We start from the raw sequence: 16,534 nt of genomic DNA, 5'->3' as shown, positions 1-16,534 counted from the left end.
TGGCCGAACCCCGGACTCAGGCCGCCGCCGCCAGAACGCCGTCTCAGCCACCGGAGCACCGTTCCAGCCTAGAGCCGGGTCACCCTCACGTGAGCGTCTCAGCCCCGCGCCAGGCCGCCCTCACGGGACCGCCGTTACCCTCGGGCTGGGCCGCCCCGACGGGAGCGCCATTACCCTCGGGCTGGGCCGCCCCGACAGGAGCGCCGTTACCCTCGCCAGGCCGTCCTCACGGGAGCATCACAGCCCCTCACGGGAGCGCCGTTCCAGCCCCGAGCTGGGCCGCCCCGACGGGAGCGCCGTTCCAGCCCCGAGCTGGGCCGCCCTCACGGGAGCGAGCCCAGGGCGAGTCCTGACAGGCTGCCTCCGGAGCCTCGAGGTCGCCAGCTCCGCCATTAGGCCTCAGCGCAGACGGAGGCAGAAAAGGGGGATACGACAAAAAAGTCTCATTCCCCCGAAGGGAGAGACAGCAAGCCCTGTTTCAACCCCCCCCACCCCCACATAAACACAACCTAAAAACCAAAAACTTAGCTAGACAAAACAAAAAAAAACAACACAAAAAAATAAAAAACAAACGGACTGCAGGCGAGCCGCAGCCGTTCACCAGCGCCACCACTTCCAGACACTACTGCATTGGCCTATTAAAATCTATCTGGTTCACTAATGTCCCTGCTGGATAGAAAACCTGTCTTCCTTTTCTGGTCTGCCTTTTTAAATGTGACTCCAAACCCAACATTATAATTGACTCTTAACTGCCTCTGTTTAGGGCCAATTAGGGATGGCATAATATATAGAAAAGCAAAAGAACTGCAGCTGGTGGAAATCTGAAATAAAAAGGCCAAATGCTGGGTCTGCTTTGCAGTTCAGGCAGTGTCCGTGGAGGGAGAAATAAAGATAGTTTTTTTCTGAAACTGTAACCGCAGGAGAATAGAGATGGAGTTTCTTGAGATTTGTTCTCAGTTGATGGAAGGAATTGGGTTAGAATTGATATCAAAATGGATGAAGATGGATCTTTTGGAGTTTTAATGAAGAACAAATAAATCTCACCCAAGACCGACGGTAAGCTGGCATCAGGAATGTTTTCATCTGTAATCATGGATCTTTAGACTAAAGCTTCTCGATGTTGGGGGAGTCCAGAACCAGGGGCCACAGTTCAAGGGGTAAGCCATTTAGAACGGAGACGAGGAAATACTTTTTCACACAGTTGTGAGTCTGGAATTCTCTTCCTCAGTGGGCGGTGGAGGCCAGTTCTCTGGATGCTTTCAAGAGAGAGTTAGTTAGAGCTCTTAAAGATAGTGGAGTCAAGGGATATGGGGAGAAGGCAGGAACGGGGTACTGATTGTGGATGATCAGCCATGATCACATTGAATGGCAGTGCTGGATCGAAGGGCCGAATGGCATACTCCTGCACCTATTGTCTAGTGTCTAAAAAGGTGGAGGTCTGATAATAGATAGTGAGGTAATAATGCAGTATTACTGTAACTAGGGTGGAGCAGCTCGTGAGTATCTCGGTGTCAAAAGGGAAACATTGGTGCATTTATGCTGTCTGTTACTTCTCTGCTAGGCAAGGGGTAAAAACATAATTTGTAATACTGAATATGATTGTATACACAACATAATGCATGGTTAAATTAAAAATGTTCTTTAACTGTGAAAACTTTTGTTATGAGGCATATTTAAAGCAATAGAATTCTGCAAGCAACTTATGTAAATGAGAAGCTTTTTAGGTAACCGTTTTGAGGTTTAGAGAAACCTTGAAAGCTCACATTTTGCAGGAAGATCATAATAGCCCAGTTCATGTGAAACACTAATGTCGTTCACATGTCATTCATCTGGTCTTTTTGATGCTAATAAATTCTGCTCATTATGCATTAAGAAAGTTTGCCTGTCGTGGTGGTATTTCCATTGAGTGTTCACTCGAGTTGTCTGCAGTGATGTAGTAATTAACTCCCATTTAAGGCTTGCTAATAGTCGGAGAAATTCTAGCAGGAGGGAATATGATGCTTTATTTTGTGCATTCATGAGGCAAAACCCTAAGCTATGACCCACAGTTTTAATTTGCATGAAAAGAAAATGATATGCAGGTCTTGACAAGCAAACTATACAGAGCACTTTCACAAGGCTGGGCTGTGACAGCATTCAGTTTCTATTGCCTGTGGATAAGAGGCTCATTTTGGTCTAGGTTGTTTGTCTGGATGCATTAAATATTCTTGTTGAACACGAGTGGATTATGTGTGAACCAAGATTTGATGCTTACAAAGGCCTTGTTGCCCGGTGAGTTTTTGTTACATGTACTTCAGTGGCAAAGCTTAATGGTGTGTATATTCTGTGCCTATGTGTCAATGAACAAAGCATGTGAGATGACTTGACCATTTTTAAAGCAAATCTAGCCAGTTGTTGAAAAGGTAATTGGCCAGTCATACATGTTGCAGTCATTTACGTAAACTTTTATCAAAGTATTGTTTTCTGGAATATCAATTGTTCGAACTGTTCAATAAAACATCATTTATTAGTTCTAAAATGATATGTATTAAAATCTCTTTAATCTCAAAGTGTGCTGTAAAGCACAAGGACAGTTTACTGTTAAAGCTTCTACCTTGAGTTGTTAATATAATCATTGGTTGTTGTGATTTTATTATAAGAAAAAAATAGTACAGGTGCACAACCTTTTATCCGAAAGCCTTGGGACCAGACACTTTTCGTAATTCAGAATTTTTCGGTTTTCGGAATGGAAGAATTTTAGCGTAGATTTTAACGGCTGGCTCAGTAGTAGAGTGCTCGGCTCATATCCGCAAGGTCGCGAGTTTGCGCCTCGATCCCGGCAGTTACTCGATCGCGAGTTTGAGTCTTCAATGTAGTTTTTTCTTGCAGAATAGGAGAGAATAGGGAGGGTTAGGCTGGGATCATTCTCTGCGAGATGATCTTAGTGCGGGAGACAAGTGTAGGAGAGGTGTACTGACTGTGTGGGCAGAACTTTGTTAGTGATTGCCCACCCTTCTCAAAAGCCGCTGTGTCTCCCTGTCCCTCCAACTCCAGAGGAATCCGCTCCGCGATGGGCCGCTACGGCGACAAGTGGCAGTTCGCCCACAGCCCGAGCTGCACCACCCCAAGAACAAGACGTACCTTGCACACCATCAGCTTCTGCACCTACGGGGAGCGTGTTCCTCTGGAGTTGGAGCGGGGCTGGGCTGGAGTTGCTGATCTGGGATCTCCGTGCTTGCAGTGGGCCTGGGGGTCGGTGTCCCGATGAGGGGGCGCAGCTCGGGCTGTGGGCGAACTGCCACTTGTCGCCGTAGCGGCCCATCGGGGAGCGGCTTCTGGTGGTCCTGACGTCTCTCAGCTCCTGTACAGGGGGGTGGCCGGAGACGTCAGGACCAACAGGAACCCGCTCCCCGATGGACCGCTACAGCGACAAGTGGCAGTTCGCCCACAGCCCGAGCTGCGCCCCCTCATCCGCAACCCGGGTTCCTCTGGAGTATGAGCGGGGCTGGGCTAGAGTTGCTGCTGGCTGTGAGTCTCTGGGATCTCCGTGCTTGCAGTCGGTGACCCGTTGGTCCTGACGTCTCCGGCCACCCCCCTGGAATGGAGCTGAGACTGGGAACTGTACCGCCCTTGCCCCCTCCTTCTGCAACTGCAAACAACCCCACAGTTCCCAGTCTCAGCTCCTGTACAGGGGGGTGGCCGGAGACGTCACAGCCCGAGCTGCGCCCCCTCATCCGCAACCCCAAGACGTACCTTGCACACCATCAGCTTCTGTCCCTACGGGGAGCGTGATCCTCTGGAGTTGGAACGGGGCTGGGCTGCTGCTGGCTGTGGGTCTCTGGGATCTCCGTGCTTGCAGTCGGTGTCCCGTTGGTCCTGACGCCTCCGGTGACCGGCACTGACCTGCTGTCATCGCCGACGTGAAGACAGTGCAAAGCCCCCGCGCCGGTGCAATGGGCGGGGAGCTGGAGAGGGGAGGGAAGGAGTCACACACATGGCCGGGAAGCAGAGGGGTGTAGGTGGGGTGAAACTGAAGGGAGCGACAATCTGCTGCTGCCTGCCCGCTGAGTTAAAACGTTCCCACGCAAGACTCACGATACACTGTGTATCGTGAGTCTACCGTGGGAACTTTTTAACTCAGCGGGCAGGCAGCAGCAGATTGTCAATTATTAACCCTCCCGCGCAATATACCCTCACCTTCTCTTTTATGAATGGGGATTTAGTTCCCCTTTCTTCGAGGACCGACCGGAGGTTCCGCTGTCACCTCTGCGGGCCGCCCTCGGTGAAGATCTTCAAGGACCTTTCTTCAAGGACCGAAAAAATGTCCGCTATTCGGAGCTTTTCGTTATTTGGAACTTCGGATAAAAGGTTGTGCACCTGTAGTGGCATTAAAATGGCTGGGCCTATATTCTTCTTGAGTAATGTCTAACTTGCTGGTTTGATTAAATGGCAAGCAATAAATATGGTTTAATGTTTTATATAGTTTCCACTACATTTGAGGGAAAACCCCTTAAATTCAGATCAGAGCAATAGGGTTGTTAATACCTGGAGTCAGCAGGATGTTTGGACATTGAAGCTCTGTGGTGTCTTTGTGGGCAGTGTTGTTGGTCAATTTCTCATCTCTTGTTCCAGAGTCTTACAACTTTCTCCTCCTTGTATCGATCAAAATCAGAATTTGCCATCTCTGGAGAATTCTCGATCTAACTACGATCTGAAAAAGGCTTTTTTCTTGTCACCCCTGGCTCTTTTCCAAGCTCCTTAATCCCTCTTCAGTGGTTTCTTGAACTTTCTACTCATTGGAATTTTCTCTCTTCATTTTGTCTAAAGTCTTACTGATTTTGAATATTTCTAACATATCACATCTTTCATTAATATGAGAACAATCTCAGATCTCTTCTATCCATGTGACTGAGTCCCTTAGTACATTGCACCATTCCACTAAGTCCTTTCTCCAATTCTTTCTCATCCCTGTGTTATATTGACCAGTACTGGATGTAGTATCTAACTATACTGAAACTGCATTCCATAGCTGTTCAATAAACAATATCTAGCAGGATGGTAACATTTTGGGTCGGGACACTTCTGCAGACTGAAGAAGGATCCCGACATGAAATGTCACCTATCCATGTTCTCCGGAGATGCTGCCTGACCCGCTGAGTTACTCCAGCACTTTGTGTCCTTTTTTGCAAACCAGCATCTGCAGATCCCTTATTCTACATGCAGGATTTTGCCTGGAATGGGAGGCTATAGTGAAAACAAGAATGGATGCCTGAGATTATTCTCATTGGAATGCAGCAGGCCAAGGAGTGACCTTGTAGTGGTTTACAAAATTAAGATAGATTGAATTTTTTTTTACAGTCTAGAAATGAACGGTTCAGAAATTTAAAGGAGATCTTTCGGGGTAAATGTTCACATGTAGGGTGAATATTTGGAATGAGCTGTTAGAGGTAGTGGTGGCAATTTACTATTGCAAGATTTAGAAGGCATTTACCGAGGTACTTGTGTAAGAAAAGAATGGCAGAGAGGTATGGGCCGAATGCAGAGTTTACTGTAGAAGGATATCATGGACTGTGGGCTGCAAGAACCAATTTCAGAGCTGTACATTTCTGATTTTGTGAATGTGACTTCCTTGTTGCAAACATTTTTTTTTAATGAACTTTTCAATTTGTTCTGCCTATGTCAGTGCAATTTTTGGATGTATTTTCCCTCCTGCAGTAAAATGGTGTCATTTAGTTTACATCACTTCTCTTGGCTCCCTATACACTCATGGCTGCAGCCAAATTCTGCTCTAACTTCACTTACAGGTTTCCAAATGACCAGAGCAGTATGATATTCAGATAAATTATATCCAGTTACATTAAATATATGAGCTTGAAACATTACCAGAAAAATAACTCTGCTACTCATTTCCTGTGTTTTTGAACTTGAGTCCCACATACTGGCAATGTGTGATTACATTCTATCTCTCCCATACCTGACTTTATTCTTACGCTATTACGGATTTTGCAGTAATATACTAAATCAATAATTAAAAGGCATACAAATGGGATTGTAATATTTGCAAATAAGGATATAAAGTACAATGGCAAAGTAGTAATGTGAAATGTATAAATTGCCTAGTCGGAGGTGGAAATGCTTTCAGGTAATGATTTTCCCATCTGCGTGCTGAGCTTGTCCTGAGTGATGGTAGAGATCACGCTTAAAAGCAGAAAATGCTAAGAGAGCTCAACGGGTCAGGTATTATCTGTGGGGGGAAAAGGAAATTAATGTTTTGGGTCAAAGACTTCATCAAAGCAGAAAAAGAGGGAAAACAAGTTGATTTAGGTATCTGAGAAGGCAGGCAGTTGGTGGAGCAAATGGATCTTCTGTGATGGATTTGTGTGTATAGTCATGTTGCTAATGTTGTGAAGTCCAAGTAACATTGTGTTGTCTGCCCCACTGGGACAGCTTCTACAGGTGAGAAGGTGCAAATGACAGGAAAAAAACAGAAAGAAAGGAATGGTCAGCAAAAATGGACATTCTTGGTACAAACGGGAAGCGCAGGTTCATAATAATCATAATTATACTTTATTAGCCAAGTATGTTTTGCAACATACGAGGAATTTGATTTGCCATACAGCCATACCAATAAAAGCAACAAAACACGCAGAATACATTTAAACATAAACATCCACCACAGTGACTCCTCCACTGGTACTGTGAGATACCACTACAACGCTGTGCCACCCTGTAATGCAATTACCCCGTTTGTGTTTGGTTTTTCTGTTGCAGAGGAGGACACATTGTGCAATGCACCAGATCAAATAAATGCAGGTGAATCACGGTCTTACCTGGAAAGATTGTTTGGGTCTTTGGATGATGGGCAGCAAATAAGTAAAAGGACAGGTTCCTACGGTTGTATGGAAAGTGCCATAGAGCAGGAAGTAGTAGACAGTGACGTGTAAGTAGACCTGAGAGTTGCAGAGTTCTCTTTAAATGCGAAAAGAGTGGGGGTATATGTATGAGGTGGTAGAAACAGGGAGCTGGCAGAAATTGCAAAGGATGATTAATTGAATGGGAGGTTGGCAAGGTTGACCTGAATCCGGGGCTTGGCCGCGGGCCAGTGGACGACATAGTCGGGAGCTCGCAGGGCACAGGCTGGTGCCTGTTTTCCGGAGCTCCCGTGGCAACAGCTGCGTCCGCTGGACTGGAGGGCGGCAGCTTCGACCACCCCCGGGCCGCGGAGCTTGAACCGCGGGACTGACTTACCATCGCCTGGTGGGGTATCGCCTCAGCGCAGAGGGAGAAGAGGAGGGAAGAGACAGTAACTCTAAGACTTTTGCCTCCATCACAGACTTTTGCCTCCATTTATTGTGTGTTGTTTATTATTACATGTATGGCTGCAGGCAACAACATTCCGTTCAGACCGAAAGGTCAGAATGACAAATAAAGGATTCAATTCAATTCAATTCAATTGAGTGCAAGGACCAGTGCTACTCTGGTGGCTTTGGAATAGAATGGCAGGGGAGTGAGATCTAATACAGGACTGAGGCAGGTGAAAGGCTGGAAGTCTTTTTGGAAGTTGCTGAAAGAAAGTTCAGTGGACAGGAGCATAACCAGGAAGTGAGGAAGGACAATTAAATTCAACTGCATTTATTTTAATGCGAGAGGCCTGATGAACAAAGAGGGTGAACTCAAGACATGGATAGGTACGTGTGACTGGGACATTGTAGGAAGTTGTTGATTTCCTCATCAACAGAGCACAATTGGTATGAATTGGCACCAACACTTCCTCCTCAGACTGTGCTCAGACCCCCCCCTCTACTCACTCTACACATATGTCTGAGCAGCTGGACACAGTTCTAACACCATCTTTAGTCTCCAATGACACCACAGTTGTTGGGCGAAATACGGATAATGACAAGTCAGAGTATAGGAAGGAGATCGATCATCTGATTGAAATGTGCCAGAATAACAATCTTGCTCTCGATGTCAGTAAAACCGACTGACTTTACAAGAGGAAGGCCAAAGATCCACAAATCTGTCCACATCGATGGTCCAGTGGTGGAATTTGTTCATTGGTTAATAGTAATCTCAGTCCTCACAGTTTCTTATGGATGCTGGCTGTGCCAATCAGGACATAGTAGATTATTTTCTGAGCACAGTTCAGTGGCAGGAAGCTCGTCAACTTCGCCTCAGGCAAACAGAATGCACAAAATAAACTGAAGACGACTGTCAAACTGCACAACATTGTTCGAAACTGGCGAGTAGTCCATGTCACATTTCTGAAGTGTAGAGTAAAAACCTTTGAAATGGGAATTCTTACAATGTTTTAATCATTTAAACCCACTTCCAACTTTAGATATGAATAATTTTGAGTGTGATAAACATCTAAGCAAACATATATCAGACATGAGAACCTTTTATTTAAATGTATATAACATCTCTTGCAAAGCACAGCACCTCGCAGAAATATATTTCTAGTATGCAGTGTAAACGGACCTGTCCCACGAGCATGCGACTGCATGCGGCAAACGCGACCAAACCGGAAGCGGGGGCTGCGCGGAGGTAGAGTGATCCCCGTACAGTGCCGGTCCCAACAGCACGCGACTGCATGCGGCGAGCGCGACCAAACCAGAAGCGGGGGCCGCTCGGAGGTCGAGTGAGTAACGTGAAGTTCGAGCGAAGTCCGCGCGTTACGTATGGCGTCAAGGCGCTGCGTACGGCGTCAAGACCCTGCGTATGCCCGTCGAGGTGGTGCGTACGGCCTCAATGTGGTTGCGGGCCGGCAGGCCGTTGCCGCGTGGAATTTTTGAACACTCAGTTTTCCGGAACCCCGCGCGATGTCGGGACCAGCTCCGCACAACTCCATACGGCTCCAGCGATCGAGGTGGGACCGGCCCCGCGAGGCGTACGGCTCAAGCGACCACGTTAGGTCGCGCTTGCCGCATGCAGTCGCATGCTCGTGGGACAGGCCCTTTATGGAGGTAAATGAGGGAGCTAATTTGTGTCCAGTGGTATTCTAACAAAAACATAACTATTTTAAATGTTGACTGAGGGATGAAGTTTGGCTGGTACATGAGAAAGTTTGTGCTCTTTGAATGACAACCAGGCAAACTTTGCATCCACATAAGAAGCAGGATTTGGTTTAACATCTTGTTTGAGAGAAGGCATTCATTCCCTAAAGCACAATACTATTCTGTGCTGGTTTAAAATGTCAATTTAGATCATCTATTCAAGTGTCTGGAATGCGACTTGAAGCCATGACCTTCTGACTCCAAGGCACTTGTACTCCACTGAGCCAAGAGTGGACATAAGTGACCGACAATGTTGTCTTTATCCCAAAGTGACTGCTGTAGTTTGCAAAAGAAAAGTCCTGTGTTAAAAATAAGCAAACGGCAAGAAGTTCTTTTGACAATTATGGAGGTTGTAGTCATTTATATTTCCTGTTTTTAAGAAATAAAACTTCTTAAATATCAGAGTGTCACTATATAGATATTATATGCTGATCAACCTTTTATCTGCAATAACAGTTCCTAGTTTTGGGAATAATTTCCAGTCCCAGATCCAGGTCAACAAAGAGTGAAGAAAGAATATTTCAGATTTCTTTCCAAGCTAAATGACCAAGATTTTCCAGGATTACCCTTATTATGACTTCCTTTACCCACACCACTGAAAGATATCTAAAATGCTTCCAAAGATTATAATATATAAGATTCCAAAGACTATAAATCTACAAGATTAAACACATAAATGACATAATCTGACATACAAAGATGCAATGTTTGAAAAGTGAAACTCTGTCACCCTGAAAAAAATTAAAATCATTTAAAGCCCTTACACTTACACTTTTTGCCTATCTTATGGTCGAAGGTTGACATTATTTCAGCCTGGGGATTTTCTCTGCTGTAGATGGGAATTCCCAAGCAGCTGTCAAATAAACAGCTTTAAGAAAAACTCTGTTCCATTCAACTAAACCTCTCCATTCCTGGAGTTTGCTAAGATTGCACTCCTGTCTGTGCCAATGACCTTGTGACTGGAGTAGACAAAAGGTGCAGGAGTAGGTCATTCGGCCCTTCGAGCCAGCACCGCCATTCACTGTGATCATGGCTGATCAACCACAATCAGTACCCTGTTCCTGCCCTCCCCATTTCCCTTGACTCTGCTATCTTTAAGAAATCTTTGAGAAATCCACAGATTCACAACTCTCTGGGTGAAAAGGTTTTTCCTCATCTCCGTTCTAAATGGCCTACCCCTTATTCTTAAACTGTGGCCCCTGGTTCTGGACTCCCCCAACATCAGGAACATGTTTCCTGCCTCCAGCGTGTCCAATCCCTTAATAATCTTAGTATCCATTTGCCTAGAAATGTTGATATTCGCACATTTAGGGTCAAAAGTGCAAAATAGAACATAGAATAGTCCCTTTGGCCCATGTGATGCAACATTTCCTACCCTTGTTCTAACACACCAAAATCATCACCTTCCATTTCTCTAGATTAAATTCTATTTGTCACTTTGCTGTTTAACTGATCAGACCTTCTACATTGCCATACAATATAAACGTTTTCTTCTCATGAAAGTTGCACAGAATATGTTCAAATCATTGGCGAACCTTATCCTGATTCTTGTGTTTAAATGTGAACTGTACGCAGAACAAGTGACAAATATCTGAGCCCTTTGGAGTTTGACTCGTACTGCTTTCCAGTCACACAAACAGTCCCCAACCATTGCCCTTTGCTTCTAATATGAGCTAATTGTGGAGGCAGATGCAAATAGCTTTTGCTGTCAGGAAATTTTGCAGACTAAATTAGATCCTCTTGTCTACATGCCTTAATTTGTGAAGTATGCTCCCTTGGTTGAAAGCTCTGTAGGACAATAAAACAAGTCATCAAAGTAGTAGTAGGAATAGTCTCTCAAACCTGACCCACCATTCAATATGATCAAGGCTGATATTCCCTTAACTGCAACACCGTTTCGGCACCAATTCAACATTCAATAAATTTACCACTCTGCCTGAAGAAATTCCAAGCGCCTTGATTTTTTAAATGTCAATAGACAATAGGTGCAGGAGTAGGCCATTCGGCCCTTCGAGCCAGCACTGCCATTCAATGTGATCATGGCTGATCATCCCAAATCAGTACCCTGTTCCTGCTTTCTCCCCATATCCTCTGACTCCGCTATCTTTAAGAGCCCTACCTAGCTCTCTCTTGAAATTATCCAGAGAACCTGTGGTAGCTGTATGGAATGAGGTTCCAGTGGAAGTGGTGGAGGCAGGTTTGATTTTATCATTTAAAAATAAATTGGATAGGTATATGGACGGGAAAGGAATGGAGGGTTATGGTCTGAATGCAGGTAGATGGGACTAGGGGAGAATAAGTGTTCGGCACGGACTAGAAGGGCCGAGATGGCCTGTTTCCGTGCTGTAAATGTTATATGGTTATATTATATGGTTATAACCGGACTCCACCACCCTCTGAGGCAGAGAATTCCACAGACTCGCAACTCTCTGTGAGAAAAAGTGTTTCCTCGCCTCTGTTCTAAACGGCTTACCCCTTATTCTTAAATTGTGGCCCCTGGTTCTGGTCTCTCCCAACATCGGGAACATGTTTCCTGCTACCAGCGTATCCAAACCATTAATAAACATATGTTTCAATAAGATGCTCTCTCATCCTTCTAAACTCCAGAGTATACAAGCCCAGCCGCTCCATTCTCTCAGCATATGACAGTCCCGCCATCTGGGAATTAACCTTGTAAACCTATGCTGCACTTCCTCAATAACAAGAATGTCCTTCCTCAAATTGGGAGACCTAAACTGCACACAATACTCCCGGTGTGGTCTCACTAGGGACCTATACAACTGTAGAAGGACCTCTTTGCTCCTATACTCAACTACTCTTGTTATAAAGGCCAACATGCCATTCGCTTTCTTCACTGCCTGCTGTACCAGCATGCTTACTTTCATTGACTGATGAACAAAGACCCCCAGATCCCGTTGTATTTCCCCTTTTCCCAACGACACCATTTAGATAGTAATCTGCCTTCCTGTTTTTGCTACCAAAGTGGATAACCTCACATTTATCCACATTAAACTGCATCTGCCATGCATCTGCCCACTCACCCAACCTGCCCAAGTCACCCTGCATTCTCATAGCACCCTCCTCACAGTTGACACTGCCACCCAGCTTTGTGTCATCTGCAAATTTGTCCATCCCTTTATAAACTTGTCCCCTTGTTGGAGACTGTCCACTTGTCATTCTGCCTTAGGGTCTTGTATCTTCTGCGATATCACCCCTAATTTGTCCTAACTATAGAATGCAGTCCTAATTAGGTCCACGATAGGACAACCCTCTCATTCCAGTAATTAGTGGAATGAGCCTCTTCTAAACTACTTCCGTTCCTTATATATCCTTCATTAAATAAGGAGACCAAAAATGTACACGGTACTGCAGTTGCAACTGTGCAATTACCCCTCTACAATTGTAGCACTGCTTTACTGTTATTGATCTCCACCCTCTGGGAATGAAGTGGGTGAACTGCCCAGCGGAAAATTCCATTAAGCATTTGTCACCTTGATAACTTGCTCTATCTGCATGCTCATCTTTTGTATTGATGTACAGGAACACCTAGATTACATTTGACTCATTTGGCCTATTTCCATTTGGATAATAGTCTGCATTTTGATTCCTCCTACTGAAATGTACGATCTTGCTCATTCAGACGTTAAATGACACTTACCAAGTTTTCACCCACTCACCCAATCTAATTGTAACCTATTACAGAGTTCAGATATCATTATTAGAGCATGCTCTTCACTCTTATGCCATGAGCAAATATAGATAACATGCTCGATCCCTTCACCAGGTAGTTTGTGTATAAAGAAAATAACTGAGGATCAAGAAATTGTGACACTCCAGTAATTATATTGTTCCAGTCTGAATATGCTCTTTCATAACTTGAATCAAATTTATTCATATCCATCTTGTTACTAATGCTGTGTGCTTTCAGATAAAAAGTTATGTGATTCACCAGGTGATTGGTCCTGGCATGGTTGAGATGAAACATTTCAATGGAAGATCCTCTATCCCAAGTACTGGTTTGTGTCCCCAATGAATTAGAAGCCATTTTCCGCAATAATCTTCGAGCCACTGTGCTATGGACGTTGTGTATATCTTCCTAGTCGTCCCCGCCCTCATCCAAATAGTGCATCTGAGAGAAGGAAAGGGTGACGTTTTGGGTCGAGACACTTCTTCAAAAGGTCTTGACCTGAAACGTCACTCTATCCTTATCTCCAGAGTGGCTGCCTGTCCCGCTGAGTTACTCCAGCATGTTGTGTCTATCTTCATAGACTAGAGAGTGCTGTGCTGTAGCTCAACCTGGGTATACTAGTAGATGAAAGGAATTTAGCAGCCAGGGATATGAACATGCTAATGGGGAGGAAAAACTCCCTGACAGTGAGCTGGTATCTGAAGAGGGAAGTGCTACTGGACTTGTGATGTTTGTGGTAATGTGGAATTGCATGCAAATGCCATGATCATGCATTACCATGTGACTTCCAAACGGATATTCTGATGTAAAAATAGATAGCCTTAAACATAACTCTTGCCACTGCTTTGAAATTTCATAGGAACATTGTAGAAGTGAATATTGGATATTAGCCACAGTTCATGAGGATTTAAGTGCCAACAATTATATATGAAAGGATTCTCATTTGATTAGCTATTATTTCAGCAACATTTTAAGCAAATATTTTTGGTCCAAAGCGCTCAATATGGTTGGTCTATTCTGTGCTTTGTGCTTTCAACAGAGTGGAAAGTCTGTTTGGAATCAATAACCATCTTATTTGAACAAACTTCTGACACCATGTGTCGGTAAATCAGACTTCAACTTTTTGCTGTTTAATTTTGCAAATGTGTGTTCATACGAGAATATTGCTGTCATTTTACAATCTTTTACTTGTTTCTAGTGGAAACTTAATTAAATTGTTAAGATTTGAATTTAATCTGTACTTTTGCGTATTAACCCAATTTAATCTGTTTACCTTGAAGTTTCACTTGTCCAAATTGCCTAATTAATAGACAATAGACAATAGGTGCAGGAGTAGGCCATTCGGCCCTTCGAGCCAGCACCGCCATTCAATATGATCATGGCTGATCATCCACAATCAGTACCCCGTTCCTGCCTTCTCGCCATATCCCCTGACTCCACTTGTAACTAATTGTAATCAATTAGCTTCAATGACCTATGCAGTTTTACAGCAGTTCATTAGCCTTTATTTGGAAAAGGAAATGATGAAATTTAAGTCTCATTTATATCTGACAAATACAGATCAAGGTGAAAAAGAGAGGGTAAAAAGACATGACTTCACAAGAACATAAATACAGCAAAGTTTGCACAGTTTCATGCAAAAGCTATGGTGCTTAGCAAATTAAATGAAGAAATAGATTGCATTTATGCAGTTTTTCATGACCCGGGAATGTCCCAGAGGAAATTCAGCATCCCTGAAATGTGATCAATGCTGGAACTTTCAGCATGTGGTAGCTAATGTGCATCCATCAAGATCCCAGAAGAAACTTTACATGTCCAGTTTATTTTTTTAATGAAGTGGGTCGCTAGACAACCCTGGTCCTCCTATACCTGAGAGGACAGATGGGGATCATTACAGCGCTTCCATCAGTGCAGCACTCTTTCTGTATTGATATTGAGAATTTGTAGGTTTGCTTTATGGTACTGCACTAATCAAGGACCTTCTGACTTGGACAGGAGATTGCAAAAGCTAACAAATATTAAGATACTGCATATTTTGCATGACAACATACTTGAAGGTGCTCTGCCAGTGTATTGTGATCAAGAACCTGATCAAAGAGGTATTCTTTAAGTAAGTGATTTTAAAGGAGGATTGGCAAATAATTTATGACCGGGGTGGGGGGGGATTGGTTTCAGATGTTGGCTGTTACTGGTGCTGCAAATAAATTGAAGGGTGCAAATTTGAGGATAATCAACGTGATCTTGAAGTAAAATATGCTTTATACTTAATCGCTATGGAGAATACAGAGGCTGAATGAAATTGCATTTGGGAACAGGCAATGCCACACAGGATTTGAGAATGGAGAAGCAAATTTAGCACACAGGAGATGAGCGAATGGTTTTCGGTGAGACATGTATCATCAGCAGAGTGTTCTTTAAGTTCTTGTTTCTGGAGGGAGGATGTTTGGAAGTTGGCCAATATGCATTAGGATAGCAGAGTCTAAGGTTACTAATGTAAATGGTAGACACAAAATGCTGGAGTAACTCAGCGGGAAAGGCAACAAGTCTGGAGAGAAGTAATGGGTGATGTTTCGGGTCGAGACCCTTCTTCTGACTAAGGTTACTAAATTGTGGGTGAATGTTTTTGCAGCAGACAACTTGAGCTGGGAGAATATGTTGCCTAGGTAGAAGTAGGTGATCATGATGCAGATGCTCAGTGTCAATCGAGTGAGCGCATTTTATCAAGAATGGTAATTTATACCTGTAGACCTGTGACGGGTTTATAGATGCATCAAACCTAAAGCCAATCTGATTTTCATATATTGATGAATTCTTACCATATCAGCTCAAAATTTAAGATTGGAACTGCTCATAATAAATTATCATTGGTGCCTGGATCTATTCTTGCAATGATCTTTTCCAAAAAGATTTATTTCATGGTATTTTAAAGAAAATCGATTTAATGGCTGAAATATACACCTGTCAGTGTGTTATTGAAAAAAGAGGAAATTGTGTGGTTTATTACATAATCATGTCAACAAATTTGGTGTTTAGAGGTTTCATTTAATTTTGCATGATTGCTTAATAAAAGGCTTTATGATGTGTGCATAATATGCATCAGTCATTTTGCTATTAAATGTTGTTATTCGTGTCAAAGGATTAATTTACCATGGGTGGGAAACTTTCACAGAATTGTGAAATGAACAGCATAGTTTCATCTCCACAGGTCGAGACAGATTCAGGCATTTGCTTTTCAGGGAGGATCATAACAACAAACATAACAGCAAAATCCTGTTTTACGAGCAGCTGTCAGTTCTGAAAGAACGATTTATGATAAAGTATTAATGGGCGTTACCTGATGAGAATCATTCAGACAGATCCTAATGAGCATGATGTTTGGGCAAGCCTTGTTTAGACATGCCACGGAAAAATGCATGAGCTTGATCATGAAGGTTTATAGAACAGTGAAAAATATTAATAAAAAAAGATTTTAACATTTTCTCAGTCCCACTGTTTTGCATTTTTTCAGATGACACTAGCAATGATAATGTCACTGCCCCACCCATTGCATAGTTGTAGTAAGCTGCCTGGTCTAGGGAATCGTCCTGAAAGGCGACATGGCAATATAGCAAAACTCTTATCACAACAGAATGCAAAGAATTTCATCACAGAACATTTGTCTAAAATCTGACTTTTCATCCAGCAAGTCTATGTTAATGGTGCATTGATTTATTACAAATTTGAGAGCATCTATGTGTGACGCAAACACAGATTCAAGACGCCTGATTTCATCCTGACCTAGGGGCAGTTTGTGTGAAGTTTGCATATTTTC

The 16,534-nt window shown here is 43.5% G+C and overlaps 1 protein-coding gene across 4 annotated transcripts in view; it reads left to right on the top strand.

Annotated features, from left to right (window-relative positions):
* Positions 1-16,534, top strand: part of lnx1 (ligand of numb-protein X 1) — a 156,469-nt gene that overhangs the window by 31,044 nt on the left and 108,891 nt on the right. Inside the window, exon 1 of one of the 4 annotated variants that reach the window (XM_033028525.1) lies at positions 2,142-2,271. The exons of the other annotated variants lie outside the window; for them this stretch is intronic. The gene's annotated coding sequence lies outside the window, so the exon portion shown is untranslated. Of the gene's footprint in view, positions 1-2,141; positions 2,272-16,534 lie in introns of those variants that run through there. 4 annotated transcript variants of the gene reach the window in all.

Source organism: Amblyraja radiata, chromosome 1 (assembly GCF_010909765.2).
Source record: "Amblyraja radiata isolate CabotCenter1 chromosome 1, sAmbRad1.1.pri, whole genome shotgun sequence".
In the NCBI taxonomy this organism is placed as follows: Eukaryota; Metazoa; Chordata; class Chondrichthyes; order Rajiformes; family Rajidae; genus Amblyraja; species Amblyraja radiata.
The sequence above is the reverse complement of the archived record's forward strand: the minus strand, read 5'-3'. Positions and strand labels throughout refer to the sequence as shown.